This window comes from Lepisosteus oculatus, chromosome 5 (genome assembly GCF_040954835.1).
Source record: "Lepisosteus oculatus isolate fLepOcu1 chromosome 5, fLepOcu1.hap2, whole genome shotgun sequence".
Lineage (NCBI taxonomy): Eukaryota > Metazoa > Chordata > Actinopteri > Semionotiformes > Lepisosteidae > Lepisosteus > Lepisosteus oculatus.
Genome location: NC_090700.1, coordinates 7678111 through 7695635, shown reverse-complemented (window position 1 = coordinate 7695635; position 17525 = coordinate 7678111). Strand labels below are relative to the sequence as shown.

The 17525-nt window shown below is 34.8% G+C and overlaps 1 protein-coding gene across 27 annotated transcripts in view; it reads right to left on the bottom strand.

Annotated features, from left to right (window-relative positions):
- Window positions 1–17525, bottom strand: part of dlg2 (discs, large homolog 2 (Drosophila)) — a 276018-nt gene that overhangs the window by 122315 nt on the left and 136178 nt on the right. The gene's annotated exons all lie outside the window — the stretch shown is intronic.

Below are 17525 nucleotides of genomic sequence, written 5' to 3'. Positions count from 1 at the left end.
TTACAGTTTCAATGACTGATAAGGGAATAAAAGGATAGCCATTATGACACAGGATAGAATGTCATACTTACTGTACATACTGTACTATGTAAAACTATGCAAAGACTTCATGGCTGGTGCTCATAGTTTTTCAGCACAACAGAAATTAGCATAAGTAAAATTACATTATGTTCTAACTGTATTTCCAAGTTTAGGGTACAGAACTCAGATTCCTTTCGTACTTTTTTAATTTAATCACTTCCCTGACTGACATGAAACATATTTGCTTTGGTTCAATGTTTCTGTCTTTACATTTGATTTAGAGTCTCATTAAAACAGACTTCATATTTCCAATTTTACTTAAAAGATGACAGAGCATTGGCGATAAACTTCACTTCTCCAATCCTTAGATTTGAGAAAGATGTATTGCTTTTTAGATATAACGTTTAATTTAACCTTAAGACTCAGGAGATACAGAACATGTTCAGGCAATGCATTCCTGTCCATGCCCAGTGACTTGGTGTAGCATACAGTACGTTAGAAACTGGCAAGGATCCAAGAACTGATTTTGCAGCAGCTGAAAGAATTCAAGCCGGCACAAAATTGTAAAAGAGATTGAGTCATTTTTTATTAAAACCACAACTAAGGATCAAATACAACGTCGTGTTGTTGTTAATATGATTTTCGCAGAGAAACGAGCAATACAATAGAAATCATTGATTGATATTATCAATAACAGCAAAAATATACACAAAAGCCACACAACTCTTTTGATTTATTGATATTGCATTATTAAGGGGTGCAGTGTGCAAAATAGTGACTTATTAATACATCAGTAATTTATTAATACATAGATTTTAAAATAAAATGCCCATCTATTAATAATTATTTGTGTTTTACCATGATGATTTGGCTTCAAATTGAAAGTTTCTACAATTAACCGGTTAAACAACAAAATCCATTACAAATGTGAATTTCGTTTCTTGTTTTGGAATCTAGTTTTCCAGAATTTTAATTACTTACATCTATTTTGTATTCTGCAATGCACATGTAACCCTAATGGTAACATCAGTAACATATCTAAAACTATCAGCACAGGTCACAAACACAAACAGCTTATTTTTCCTGAACTGTAAACCTGTAATCTTATTCCTTGTCAATGTATAAAAGTGAAGACAGCTTTAGTTTATTTTTTTTGGGGGGGGAAGAATGGCCAGAACTTGTTCTATTTATTTGAGAGGAGCAGTAAACAGCTTGCCGACTGTTAATCTCATTTCCTGCTTCCTCATTGCTGTCTTAAATGCAGAGAACATCTGATTTCCCTATAGGATAGTCTCTGATCTCTGTGTAACTAATGACTAATAAACTAGGCTACCAGATAACAATCTGATTGACTTTAATGTAATTTCAGAGTGCACAATTAGACTATAGAGGAAGCCATGGGATATAGTGCAGCATTAGAAAAAGGCCCATTTCATGTTGTAAACACATCCATCTCAGAAATAATCAAATAACTGAGAATTTAATTTATCAATGTACTGCAAAACAGGAGCTACAGATTAGACAGTCAGTCTTCACAACCCCAAAGAAAGACACCTGTATTGTTAAATACATTTAGAGGTGCTAGAAATGTAAAAATGGAGTGTGTGAAGTATTATTTCAGTATTATAGAAATATTATCATTTTACATGGTATATTCTTGGTTGTGCACAGCACCCATTTGATATGGATCCAAAGGGTTTCATATCTGTATCATGGAAAAATAAAATGGCAGAAGTGTTTTTCCTGAAAACAAAACAGGTCTCAGTTTTACAAAGGCCTGTTTTTTTCTGACGGGGCTGATTCCTTTTCAAATGAATGTAGAGTACAGTAAGAGAGACTGATAAAGGTATGTACCATGAGAGTGGAAGAATTTAAATATTTAAGATCAGATCAGTTTGATTTTTTTAGGCACAGAACAAACAAAGCAAGAAATAACTGGGACACTAGTATCTGTAAGTAGAATGTGTGCATGAATAACTACTGACAATAATTAGGTTTTTTTTTTCATTATACTGCAAAAACCTTTACTGCCTACTGTACCTCCTGGATTGCTAGAAAGCACTGAAATGTGAACATGTGCACCAAGTAACTAGACTAATACCAAAAGATCAGATAGACAGAAGTCTTCGATTTCTTCATGACTAAACAAATGAAGCTCTTGCAGTGCAGTCTGTCACCAGTTTAACTCTAAACCTCCAGTAATGGTCCATTGCTCACCTAGGGATTTGGTACCTGTAGCATCTTGGTTCTGTTCTGCCTTTCAGCATTCCATTACAGAAACTGCCAGAGGGCATACAGACATACAAGCAGCTTTCAGGAACAGACAGCATAAGCTGTGGTGAAATAATGCCCATAGAGCATTACAAAATCCCTATTGAGGCCATTTACAAAAGTGCATCCATTGATATTCCTCAGCTTCCGTGACAGGACCTGCAAATGTATCTAACTATGCTTCCACTCCTACTCCCAGATCACATACAGTACCACTTGACCTCTCAGAAAATCATACAAAGGCCAGACAAGGTCACAAAAACTGACAGGTAATTTACTTTCACCGCCCTGGTCCTTAAGTGTTGTTTGCACTCTTTATTGTAATGCCAAAACCTATATAGAATTTGACAGTGAAAATTACTTTTACCGGCTGAGTCTGTACAGTTATTTAAAGGAGCAGGACCTTGTTTTTGTCTGCCCTGTGGCCATACATTGAAGCATTAGGCACTGTATTAGATTTCTGGCAAGGGAGGAAAATGAATAGTGCTTATGTGCTGAACAAGTACATGATGATATAATCTTATTACTAAACTGGACTATATGCCATATTGTAAGCTTTGCCTCCAGTAAAATATGCAGTACTGCACAGTGCCATTGAAAAGCATTCATGCTGTTCAACTGCTTATATGAAGGAAATAGGGAGGCACTGATTTTTGTTTAAATGCATCAACCTGAAAAAGCAGAAAAGCTTTATGGATTTTTTTTTTATCGTTATTCAACGTTATAGATATCATAAAGGTCCAGGTTTATATGCCTAAAAAAATCAAGTTCACCATACAGTATGTCTCTATACAAGTGAAGAATCTGAGTGAAAGTGCTCAGAATCTGCAATCATACACTACAATAATTTCTGTGATTGGTAAAAAGATTAATCGGCAAAAGTCAGGGATGAACATGCAATTTAATTATTATGTCACCTAAAAAGGGTGGTGCTTATAAATTTCTATACTTATAGAAAATGACCAAAAACTCATCCCTCAGCAGTGCTGTCACAGTTCAGTCTCGTAGAAGTGGAACTGTTCAGAGACTGGGAAATTGCTTTCAAGCTCAGGCATCTCTGCACCAAATCTAAAACCAGGATGTACGAGTATAACTCATCAAATCGGACATTCCAACAAATAACAGGAGCTGCAGGGATGAGAAGTATGTAGAAAACAGATTCAAAACAATTACACCAAAACATTTATTAAATGTGTCAAGATTTTGCATATTTTCTTCTTTTCACATAAACAATAGCAAATGAAAATATTTATAGTACTATACACACAAAGAAAGCTCCTTCAAATGTACAGTGTGACTCAGCTGGTTTTTGCGCTCTAAGGCAGTTTATTATTGCGAAATAGTAATTTCCTCAGTAAAAATTCAGAATAGAATAGGCAGTACAATAGGTGATACTGACAAAGTATGGCCTATAACAAGTGTTAAAGAAGGATTCCAACTCACATGTACCCACTCACAAATGTGAAAGTACTTCATATAAATACACTAAAATGAACTGAAACAAATTCATAGGAAAAATGTCAGTTTCGATCACAATTAAACCAGGAGGCATGCTGGCACCATGCTGGGGCCCTGGGTTCAGTTCCGGGGCTGCTATCTGAGTGGATTCTGTATGTTCACCCCATGTGCACATGGGTTTCCTCCAAGTGCTCAAGGTTCCTCCCATATTTCAAAGACATATTGGTACTGTAGGTCAGTTGGCTTCTGGGAAAACTGGCCCTGATGTGAGTGTGTACCATGAAATGGACTAGTGTCTCATCCAAGGGGTTTCTGCCTTGCTGCTGTTGTTTGCCGGGATAGCCTCTGGCTCTCCTGCTACTCTGTGCTGGATAAAGCAGTTGTAAAATGGAAGGGTGGATCGTACTGGTGGGTAATGGATATTTAATACTACAGTATAGGCAGGGAAACATAACTGCATTTTTAAAAAGTACCACAAGATGGCAGCTGTGACTAGCTTATTTTTAAAAGCAGGTTTTGCTTATTGTTCCTCAAGACACCAGAGAAAGCACATTAATATTCAATATTCTCACTTAAACACAATCATATTTAGATATGAAACACGCATGTCATGCTTTTTTTTTAAATCTAAAATATTGAATCAAATGAGCTTATTAGACTGCCAGTACAGGGGACTCTTAACCCATCACAGGACCTTAAAGATCAAACTAGAGTATGTTCCTTGAATACAATAGCAATGGTGGAATTGGTATGCTGGGATCTCATTTCCTGCTCCCAGAGAGAGCATGACAGAGCATTACAATGATACAACTGCCCTTGGCTAGGACTTGGAATGGATGTATTTGGTTTGTACAGCCTGCTTACAACTGTGATATTAATAACCAGTTAAAAATACAAATTAAATGTAACTTAATTTCTAAATGTAATGCAGCACATACAGTTTAGTTTCCTTTATTATCACTAAATCAGTCAACAACCATAAACAGATTATTCTGAAGCTTTTTCATGCTTTATTTACAAAACCCTGAAAAGAGTGTAGAAAGTATCCATGCTTACAGCAGAAGGGGACATACTGTATATTAGCATTGAAGACAGGCTACCATGAGATACTTCACACAGATCCAGACATCAGAAGAAATTCTAGCACGATGAACATGAAGGTAGTGCTGTGCACTGAAACCTTGCTTCACTCTTTAACTGCACGTGGTCCCTGGGGGCAATAAGGGTTCAAGTACCAACACTGCCCGTCACTTTCATATGCCAATATACAGTATACTGTATAGGGACATTGATTTCCCTGTTCCTCCAATGCATTACTCTAACCACTTTGAAACAGCATGCTCTACTCTTGGAGATTGCCTAGCATAGAAAAAAAAAAAACATGCTTTAACTAAAGCCCAAATGTAAAAGTATTTTATGTATGCTTTTATAAAGCAGAAACTATTTAAATGATTGGAAAACACTACTTAGCTGTGAATAAATATGAATTGTTGTAGATCAAATATACTGTATATATATTACTGGATGCATGTACAATTTATGATATCCCTCCCAAAAAAGTCACACTCATTTCCTAGGGAGTGAACCACCTCACCTGAAAGCAGCTTGCACTGGTCCTGCGTCTGTTCAGAATACGTTCTGCCAAGCTTTGTTTCCATTTACAAATCGTGACCAGTGAGGGCCACTTAATTGGCCTGGAGTCCTGGGAACATCCCTTTACAAAATCCACTGAGAACCGTTTCTGGATTCGATCTGTCTCCACGCTATCACAACAAGACTGAGGCAGCGCGTTGGGCACACTTCCCCGATGGGATTTGCGATTAGAAACAGTCACATCGTTTACGAGAGCATGGTTCATCTTTGAAACTACTCTTGCTATTTCTCACTCAGGTTGAACATATACTGTAAGTCCATACTGAGATATTCTGGATCTCTTTTAGGAAAATACATGAAGCTTTGTTTTCTCTTTGAGCTCTTGGAAATGTCAACTTCTTCAACTCTCAGGGAGTTTTCTAAGATAACAAGCCTGCTAGTTAATTCAAACTATGCAGTTGCTAACACAAGTTCCAAGTTGTTGTGCTCATTCTTCATTTACTTTTCCACCCATCTATAATTCATGTCAAGCAAGGCAGTGCGGTTTTCAGACCTCTCTACAGAAGTAGCTTCCTGCCACATGTTCTTTACCACAAGCCTATATGGTTTTGTAGAGTCTGGCTGCAGTTTGCATCATTGCACCAAGCATGGATAAAAACAGGATTCTCGTGACACATATTCAATATATCTAATAGGGAGAGCCTGTGATGCTAGTATGGAGGTAAATCAAATCTTATTAATCAGATGCAGCCCCAAATGTAAATTGTAGGGAAATATAATTAATGCCAGAGGGAAGCAAACTCTGCTGGGTAGCCAGAACAAGATTAGAAACAATCAATTGCTACAACAACCGGCCGACTCATCAGTGTGCTCTAGGACATGAAGAGTTTGTACACATTTGCTTCATCCAGTGTTGGAAAACTGACTGCTGGCATTTCTTAAAAAATGATTCAAAACCAAACCACTCCATAACAATACAGCAGAAAAATTCAATTCAAAATGGGTAAATAGTTACACAATAATATTATTTCTTTCCTTTTTATACTCTAGCTTGTGTACAGATTAAGCAGACTGCCAAATAAGGAAAGGAATCATAGAGTCAAGTGCAAATACAGAAAAGCAACATCATGTCTAAAAAACATCTGATAGTTCTACTTTGATCTGCTAATCAGTAATGAGCCATAAATGAAATGCATTCTGATGGGCTTTTATGAATAGGCATTATCCCTCTATATAGAAGGCTTGCTTTCTATTATTGGGAATAAAAATATACTGATAAGATGTCACATATGAGGACATTTGCATTATGGTATTCATAATATAAGGGTAGCAAGTGATTTTAATAGTGATTCTCATTCAGTTTCAATGAGATGCCATCTTGCAATGGAGAGCGGCATTGCTATATGATTGCAATTTATGCTGCCCTGTGAAAGATAAGAAAACAGAAACAAACTTCATACTGCAGGGATCAAGAGTCCAATTATCCCTGTGCAAGGAATAAAAAAAATAAAAGGGCTTAAAGAAATACCTCAAACCAAAATAAAAGGATTCTGTCAGTGAAATATTAGTCATCTGTCTATGACAATGCCGAAATAGTCTTCTCATTTCTTTTGTCAAATTACAGGATATTTCTTTTTAATTCAGGACATATGCTTTCTTTAGCTTAGTAATACATTATGAATAAAGTTTCTTTTCATCGGGGAAGCTGTCCATGGTCCTCCATATAGTACTCAGAGCTGTACAAAGCATTGTTCATGGGACCATGCTTGATGTTATCGCAGACCCATTAAGGAAAAATGATACTGCCCTGCTTTGATATAGCAGAGTCAACTTGTACCGCATGTCAGGTCATTGAGATAGATCAAACATAAAGCTACCTTCACAGAGAAGCATCCTCATTCTGGCAGTATTTATTCTGTCTGCTGAGCAAATTAAAATAAAAGAACTCAAGAAGTTGTTTTTATTACTTTGCGGAGGAAAGGAGGAGGCCAAGCACAATTAGTCCAACATAACTTAGGCTTATTCCCATACACACCTCTTTTTTAGAAATATATGCTAACATAACCTGCATCATCAATGATAAATTATTACGTTTGGTATCAAGCTACATATATAGCCTATAAATACATTTATTTTCCTAAATCTCACTTTAAGTTTCTATCAAGTTTTTGCTTAATTCAATTGGGAAACTCTTATAGAAAACATAAATATATAATACACGGCTCGGAAACTAAACATGAATTCCAGAAAATCATTATAATTATACTAGAATAACAAAAAATCATCTCCAAAAGCACTTGAGAAATCCTTTTTTCCTTTGTCTGATTTTTTAATTAAAAGTATTCAAAGTCCAGTTAATGAGGGGAGCACTTAAGGTGTAGAACTTGTGTTTGCCCACTGAACATGTTTTATAAATATATGAAAAATTCAAGAAAATCCTACTAATACATAAATAAATAGAAATTTTATTTTATAAAATAAATACATCAAAATTGTGCAGAGGCCCGCCACTTCAATGATAAATACCACTTTACTGTCCTGTTTTTCTTTGAACAGCTGCTGCCGCAAAATTAAAGCTCCCCAAACCCTCTGAATTAAAGATTGGTCTGGGCAATGTGGTAGCAGACAGTTGTCAGAATGCAGTCTTTTGAGGCAGCCCAGCACATTCTTTTGAAGTCTTAATCACAGGTGCTTTGGAGAAATATACTGTATTGTAAGAGGAAACAAGTGAGTTTTCAGCTTCCAAAGGAGGAAAAATGCAATCAAACTTTATCTACGAAATTGTGCACAGCTTCCTACCTGCAATCACTGTGAGTAAAAAGCAATCTTAACAGAAACTAAGAATCTAAAGTCCAGCGTGTAGACCAATTTAACAAGGAATTACTGCTTCGTGATATAGAAATCGAGAAAATCCCTAGCATGATAAGATGCTAGGCTTGAGTATTGACTTTACTTACTTGCCTATTACTGTAGAATGAGCCAGATTTCAGGGTCAGTCTTGGACAGACTCTCAGACTGATCTGCTTCATGATATTGAAATCTACAGCCCACAGGATGTAGCCAATTTTTTTTAATCTCCTAGCAGTGCCTATAAAGAGACGCTTGCACAGCAACTTATTTTAAGATTATTAACTTATTAATAATTATTTACAGAAAATATTTTAGATTCTTCTCATGATTATGATATATTTTGCAGAATATAATGCCAATAGTAGGTGCTTATGTTTCCAAACCTGCTAGTCTTTTGATAATGTTAACTTTAATAACTTTTAATTTGGCCTGTAGGTACTTTCCTGCTCCCAAGTAAAAGTCCAACAATGCAATGAAGAAAGTGTTCTGAAAATGTAGAAAGACAATTTCTAAACTTCAATTTTATGTTCTGTTGAAATATTTCCTAGATGTGAAATATATAGTTTTTTTCTAGTCTTGCACATCTAAGCAATGTGATTCTCTTCCGTTTAAAGGATAATCTAATTTCTAGCAAAGCTCATAGTTTTTACTGGTTTTACTTGTCTGTTAGAGGATATATGGTGATACATACTGTAGATGATAGTTCAAGGAAATTATTTCACAAATTAGCCCAGCATCTGTCTTTAATGTACTGATATCAATAAATTAAATCTGTACAAGACAATGTGTCGGCTGTCAAAAATTCTACCTGAACTTTCCAAAGTAGAGCACGTTGCACTTATAAATTAATCACATTACAGTTGCTGCAGTTACATCTTGAACAACAAAAGACTTTACTGCTTTAGCAAAAAGTTTCAAGCCTTATTATTACTAACAAAAGACATTCAGAACATAAGATAAATACCAACTCATACAATGTCTGCAAACTGTTGAGTTTTCTGCTATTACAAAAATGCCATTTTAGTAATGACATTACCAAAATACAGTAATACTAAAATTAATCTGCTCAAGTATTTTTTACTAAAATGTTTCTGTACCGCACTGATAAAGGAGATGAGTGATGTCTGTCATACTCCTTTAACAAAAACTAAATTTACTGTAAATCCACAAGGTGAAAAAGCAGGACATTCTTGTTTTTCAGATACAGTACATTACTGTATGTATTTACAGCCCCAATATCACTTTCAGAGAGCACTCGGCCTGTTTTTAACATTCATTCTCTCACATTAGTATACTACTGGTTAAAGTGGAATGCTTTAGTTTTCTCCATTAAAAGGCAGAAAAAAGTCTCCTTTGTCATTTTCCAATAACACGAAGAGGCATCCAGTTCATCATTCAGAGAATGTGCCAACATGTAGTTCCTGCAGGCCCAGTCATGGCATACTGTAGTAGTTACCGCTCTCTGCTCCCCAGACAATGCATTACTCACCACTTTTTCCTAAATCTGCTGACACAACATTTACATACAAGGAGGTTGCAATGCCATTGATATATGCATAATATGATCTGCACTATTACCAATTAGCCTTGATGGACAGCCTTTCCAAAAATCCTATGGTGATTAATTTTTTTCACCATTTTGTAAGAACCATAATATTTTAGAAATAATTGACACTTTATAAAGAACCCTGTGGCAGGGTGTTCTTTGGAGGGATTGTAATGGATGAGAATCTGCTACTAGAGGCAGCCAAAGCCTTCTTACTATTGTTAATAGTTTAATTGGGTGCCCTTTACTTAATAATATGATAATTGGTAAAGGGAATAGAATCCACATTCTCACACAGGTGTATATTTTTTATATTTGGGTATATACATTAAACTTTTTCACAATTTAATAAACAAATAGGGTCTATCGTCATTTCAATTGTAATCAAATCATTAACTGGCTGATTGACCAAAACTACACACTGAAAACAGCATATATTATGAGGTATGTCCTTTACTATTAAGTAGCCATAGTGTATAAGCCATTGCAATAAAAGTCTGTGATAAGCCCTTCTACAAAGAAAATCCATACAAGCTTGCTGTCCATCCATGTGGCCACATGATATGAATTTCTGATTAAACATATCTTTATTAACACCATACTGTATAGTTATTGAAAAAACTCAGCTGTGCTAAAATCCTTGTAAAATCTTCTGGCTCTGTGACAGAAAACAGCAGTGATTCATCCATTAAATTGATTATTTGGGATCATTTACTGAGAACATAAATCAGGTATGTTTCAATATTTTCTTTAGATGGAGCATAACTTCCTACAACTGTGACAAAACTACTGTATTCTTATGTTAAATACTTGTTGCAAACAATGTGATTCTTTGGAGTTTGTGAAATAAATTATCTGGCTAGAGTCCAGAAATTAAATTAAAAACCCTCCTCAGAGAATGCTAATCATAATGGAAGTTTTTGCATTGTTTGTAAAAATGTCTTTCACCATTATGTTTTAAGAGTATACCTTGACTTGTACTATAGTAACATGACTTTGCACCCCAACACCTTCTGCATTTGTTACAGTTTACACAAAACACTGACAAAAGTTCAAAATGGAAAAAAAACATTTGCATAATAATCTCCTAACATTGAACTGATAGTGATGTACGGTTCATCATGCTGGGCAATGCATAAATACTGTGAATAAAATATAAATTATAATACAAATGAGAATCCTAACATAAGCATGCAGAACTGGATGTCTATCCAACAGTAGATAATAGAGTGGTTTAAGCAGAAGCATTAAACAGACCAATGAGATTAAACTAACTTCAGGGGTATGAAAATATGAGCAGGAAAACAAGCAATAATATTGGGAATGAAATGCAAAAGACCTGGTGAAACTGTGAAATGAAGAAGAGGGTGCACTGAAAACCCATGGATTGACATGATTAAATTGGATTTGAAGGTTTCAGAGAACAAATCCTGCATGATAGTGAACTAAAGTGTGACCAATGTATCCAACCCTATACAGAAATGATAGAAGAAGAAAAAATGAATTTAAAAAACGTAAAATAACACTAACGTCAGCATGTCAGTTAAATGCAACTACTACACCTCACTGTAAAAGCCTTTACTGGACTACTATTTCCAAAGAAATTCTATTCTTTGCTCTACATTTAAAGGGGATGCAGCATGATATGGCCATAATATAAAGATGCAAAAAGACATCAGAAGTTATCTAAACAACTTCTACAAAAATAACTAGATTATGAACAAATAAATCACTTACCAGGAGAAAATATTCAGAAAACCACCTCTTTATATCATCAACAAAAGCACCAGAGAATTGTAAATAAATTGTGTACTGGTGTAAATACAGTAAAAGGTTTTGCAGTTTGTTACAGTATTCAGACTGAGGGACAAACCTTGCACTATTTAATATACAGCACACACCTTTCGATCAATATTTTCCAAGACAGTTGTTTTCACAGCAGTCTGCTCCAATACAAATGGTTGTTAGTATGAAGATTTTTTATTCCTGAATTTAAAATGAATCCCATAGATTAAATGTCATATAAGGTTTAAATTCACCACAACTCTGTTAGATACGTACTGCAATTAAACGCAGAAGAGGACATTATTTAGTGTTCTAAATTCATGACAAAGCTTCTAATATTATTTGCTTTAATTACTCAAATATGACAACAATGGCTGCTGACAGAGCGAATGCATGGTGAACTCTAAATTCCTGTCAAGGTCAACCATTAAAAAAATACATTTAACAGAAAAAATTAAAGCCAAAGGCACTGAAAGCATCTTTGATCAGTTTCTTTACATGTGAATCTCTTTTACAACAGTACAAGAAGTTCATCCTTGGCCTATGATATTTAAACAGCATACTGTAGAAGCTAAAGTTGCTGTAACTTTTTCTCACTTTGTAAAATAATATTTTAGCATGTCTCTGAAGACATGCTACTGTACACACTTCAACAATAATATTAGCCCTACCAACATCTTCCCATTGTTTTGTGGCTCGAGTCCATTCTGTTTGAATACAGTACTTCCACTATACATGTACATACTGTAATCATGAAACATAGCATTTTTACCAGCTAGACAAAAGTGTTTTGCCTTCATTTATAGTTTTAAGCCTTATCAGGAATTGAAAAACAGAAACGCAACCAATGTTTAAAAATGTCAGATTTGAAACAAAGAGATTGTTTGGCTTAATTACATAATTATCCTTTATAAAACAAATGCAGAATATAAATAAAGATGCACATGACTTAAGAAAACCTTTGTAAAATCAAACAAAATATTAAATGAATCCTGAAAAGTGAGAAAAGGCAGAAAGATTCAAGATCTGGCATGCATACTGCAGAAAATATAACTTTTAAGAACAGAAGTGTCATAGGGACATCTTTTTTTTCTCTTACACATGTGTAATTTACCATAAGATGCACAGTTTATGACAAAAAGTATTGATTTATGTCATGACATTAAATGACATTAAATGTATTAATAATGGAAAGAACCAAATGCAGTTGGTAATGCACTGCACATTTTTTCTACAGTATGTAAGTAACTCAAACATGCATTTTATTATCATGTTTTAATCATGCACCAGTGTTACTGGCTCACATTTGTCTGTACTGCAGGATTACTTCAACATTATTGCAGGGGAAGTCGAATATCCGCATCAAGTTTTTCAACCATGAGCTGTCCATTTCCATTAATTTCAGTCCTTAATGGCACAGTGTGTTTCTGGGGACCAAAGTATGCGGTGTGAGGTGAAGTGAGGCACATAAGGTGCATGAATCAGATGACTGAGAGGTTTCTGGGTTCAAGTGTGTCTGTAAACCTGCAATCAGGCATTCTGAGTTTCTCCTGCCTCTTGGGGATAGGGCTGGAAAATCCAATTAGGTTTTATGAAGTCTCAAAACAACCCAGCAAATCATTCTAGGTAGGTGAACAGATAGGCTAGACAAGGACACCAACCTGAATATTTTCATCTTTTATGATGTGAGCCATTATGACAAGATGACACCCTCTTCTTCCAACCATCAGTCATTTGCATAAACTATAGGAATGCACAGTGTGTTCAAAATGACTGAAAGCAACACTGTGAAATTTCTTTGGAGAAGTGAGACTAGTGATTTTGTGAAAGATCCAAGAATATTTTTTTTTCATGTTCCAGGCTTTAATCACATAAAGGCTTGACTATCTGTCAGATAAAATATAGCCTGTTTTTTTTTCTTAATGACTTTTATTTTGTTTGATGATTGCCATGTCAATAGGGTTTGGTCATAAAACATTTTCAAATACTTTAAAATGTCTCTGAATAAAGTTTGATCAAAACTATAGGATGTATTTGTCGCATCATCTTCTCCAAAACATATAGAACAGAAACAGTACCTTCCCCACACACAGTAAACACAGGATAATCTAAAAGCTACTAGTTGTTTATTCAAAGACAAAGAAAACAGAAGAAAACTGAGTCAACATTTCATTTATGTCTCATAAAACTATCAGCCGGGTAACTTAAAAACAAAGGTTTTAAACATATACAGGTAGTCAAAAGTATCATTTGTCTGTATTGTACTGTAATATAAATAGTTTTGTTGGGAAACCAAATACAGAAATTAAGAGTAGACGGTGTTTATTATCTGTACTAGAGATGCAGCCTAATGGCAAATGTACCTTCACGGGTTCTGACTGAGATAAATTTTATATGACTGTCGTACAGAAACACTGCAGAGACAAGTGAAGCAGAAAAAAAATACATCATGAAAGAAGTAAACAATACAGCATGAATAACATTTAACCCTTTTGTTCCATACAACAAATCTCTGTTTAAGAGACTTGTTTTTTTGCTTACTTTGTATTAAACCACAAGTAATCTGAGATGGCTCAATAACATACTGTACAGTAAACACCAGTCATGGAATATTACAGGTGAGATAGAACCATGCACAAATTTGAACCATGCTCATTAAAATCTACAATATAAACCCAAAGCCGTGTTGATGTCACTTTTCAACATATTTTTTCAAAGGATAAGTCAGCTAATTAGAAAATATTCCAGCTGTGCCTACTGTCAAAGAGCAATTATACTCTATTTTAAAAACTCTTTCATTCTCTGCAGTTAATGCTTCACATCTAACAGTTCAACATTCTGAACCACAGCAGACATGACAGGTCTCAAAATCAAAGCAGAACCATTAATTTTGCTTCATTTATGTATCTGACAGAGCTATTTTTTTTTCGGGGGGGTGGGGGGGTGGAGTAGGGGTAAAGGACTAGCACTAAATGAATCTGAAAATAAACTTAAAAGACAAAACTGTTTATTCTCAAATACATTGCAAGTACATACTACTCACCTCCCCCACAAAAACTCAGAAGTGCACTTTTAAAAATGTTCTATTTATCACTTTCAATTGGTTCAGTTACCTTCTAAGTTTATAATATTTTATTTCTGTGGTCAATTTACAGGCCAGTAGTTAGAAACAACAAGAATATATATAGCCAAGCACAGACAAGTTTAATAAATGGCTCTGGGTTCACCAGAGATTACAGTAGGAGCAAACGAAAGCCTCCTTAATCTGTTTTACTGCCATTTCAGTTTAAACCCATCATTTTGCACTGATATAACATTTGTAACTAATCACAGGAATGTCATGTGGATAAACCTCACTTTAGTTCATAGTCTATAAAAGTAAGCTTTTACTGAATGACCTGCTTAAACAGTTCCTTGTTCTGAAATTCACAGCATTCCTTCTGTTCTTCTGAGTTTAGCTTAGGCTGAGATGAAGAGACGTCTCTCTTCCTTGCTCTCTGTGAATGAATATGCAACAACATCAACAAATTTCAACGTGGTCAAATCTGGCTGTTCCCTGGCCTGTATCCCACCCAGGCCTGACCCTCCATTATTGTACTATCATCCAGATCTCCACAGAGCAGCTACCTATTTGTGATCTCAGGTCTGAGAAGTACTGTAGCATCGTAATCAATAATCATATGTTTTCCTTTAGTCCAACACTGAAACTAAAGATCAACTTTTGACATTTTAAAGGCGTTCCTGTTGTCAGTGCTGCAGACTGAAAAATATACATAAAGCTGTTTGTATTAGCAGACTAGAAATGTGAAACAAACATTGGGTGCTAAAACAATATTATATAAAAAAATGATTTCCTTTTCTTTTTGCATATTCTATTAGTTAATTATTACTTACTTTACCAGCTAACACCAAACTCATAAGACATAAGAAAAGTTACAAATGAGAGGAGACCATTCAATCCAAGCCAAAGATCAGTGGTCTTTCATTAAGTACTTTACAATTCATAGAGAAGCAGGTGAGACATAAAAAGTGATTTAAAACAATTATTTGCTACTATTTCAGTACATTCCAATTCCAGTACATAGAATAGACCACTGCCTCAATGTTTGCAGTAACAAGTTTCTGATTCTGATGTTTGGAACTAACTTTTTTGTACATAATGTTAATGTCTTAAATTGAGGAGACATCTTGTTTCTCAAGGGTCCTCAACATATTTAGACAAAATGGGAGAGCAGTTCTATTTGTCAGTTTCTGATACCTACAGTAACTATATTTACAATAACATTCCACATCTTACACACATACTGTATCACTATCCAAATAAGAAGAACAGAGGACCGCCTCTTTAAATATTTAGGGAAGTACTAAAACTATACTTTGCATCTCTCTTGTGTCTCAAGACTGGGTAAACATCTGGCAGATTGGATTTAATGTAGAAAAGTGCAAACTCTGTTGTTTAGAAAAAACATCTTATGTTGCTATAAGATGGGAAAGACTGAGCTTCGAGACACTATGAAAAAGTGACCATTTTAAAACATCATTTTATTTAGGGGTATTGTGTACAACTGAGGACACCATGATAAAAATGGTATCGGAATCAGTCCAGAAATTAACAGCTAGATGTACATTTCTCAGCTCAAAGGCATGTGAGCTATAAGCTATAAGCTTATAAGCTATAAGATAAGCTACTGTATAAGATTTATAATATTTTTAATAAACATAGACTACAGAGGGACCTGATTTAAGTATTGAACTCCTCAGGGGAATTGACAAAGTGAATCCACTGGACTACTTTCAGAACTGCAAGTGAAACATAAACTAGTAACCCAAATGGTAAATATGGGTGAGTGTATTTAGAACTATGAAACCTTTTTTTAAACATAGGGTTCCAAGAGTCTAGAAGAAGTTACCTTGCAATGTTACTGAAGCTGATACCCTGAGCACTTAACTACTAGCAAACAACCTGAATGGACCAAACAGCCTCCTCTTGTTTGCAATTGTTTTTAGGTTTAAAGACGAAAATGCTATTGATTTAATCAGAAGAAAGGATTGTCCAATCATCTCAGAGAACATCTATAAATAAATTAGTACAGTAGTGGGTAAGCCCCATCCACAGCATTGTTGAAACATTCTTTGTTTCTTTAAAATATTAATTTTTCCCATCTACTGTATACAGAATATATTCTTTGTTTCTTTAAAATATTAATTTTTCCCATCTCCTGCATACAGAAAATATTCTTTGTTTCTTTAAAATATTAATTTTCCCCATCTCCTGCATACAGCAAAACTATTACATAGTAATATGTAAATATATGCACGAGTATACAAGCTATATAAAATTAATTGTTTCCAATATTACACTGTATGAGTTAAAACATCTTCTGAAATTAGTAAAGGGCTATACCATTAAATAGATGGTCTTAGGTTTAAACTTTGAAGTGTCAACAAGTGCAATACATTTTCTAAATAATTAAGTCATATTTCTTCATTACATATCACAAATATCAGCACATCTGCTAAGCAAATGAACAATCCTTTATTACATGCTATCTTAGATCACCGCAGGGAATAAAACCTACTGTGCTGGCACATTTTGACACATGTAGATGACTGTACTGTACATGTGGATGTAAATGTATTGAAATATTACAAGAAAGGTGATGTACTGCAGTAATAAGAGCCTTGTTGTTCCTACAAAAGGACTGTTCTACCAAGTAAAGCCCTTTCATGCAAATACATACAGTACATTACATTACAGTGTCCGTACATTACGTTGTGTTAACTACAGCATTTTTGCAAAGTAAAAGATGGTAGTTTTGAAATCAGAAACTATTTGGATACACAAATATACAAGTAATTTCAGTTGGCACAAGCAAGATATTTACTCTGGTAATCTGTTACACAAATATACGTCCAACAATAAGAATGAAATTATTCACATAAAAGCAACAGGTATACAGTACTATTATTCAAAATAGTACTATACAGTAAGTGACGTAAG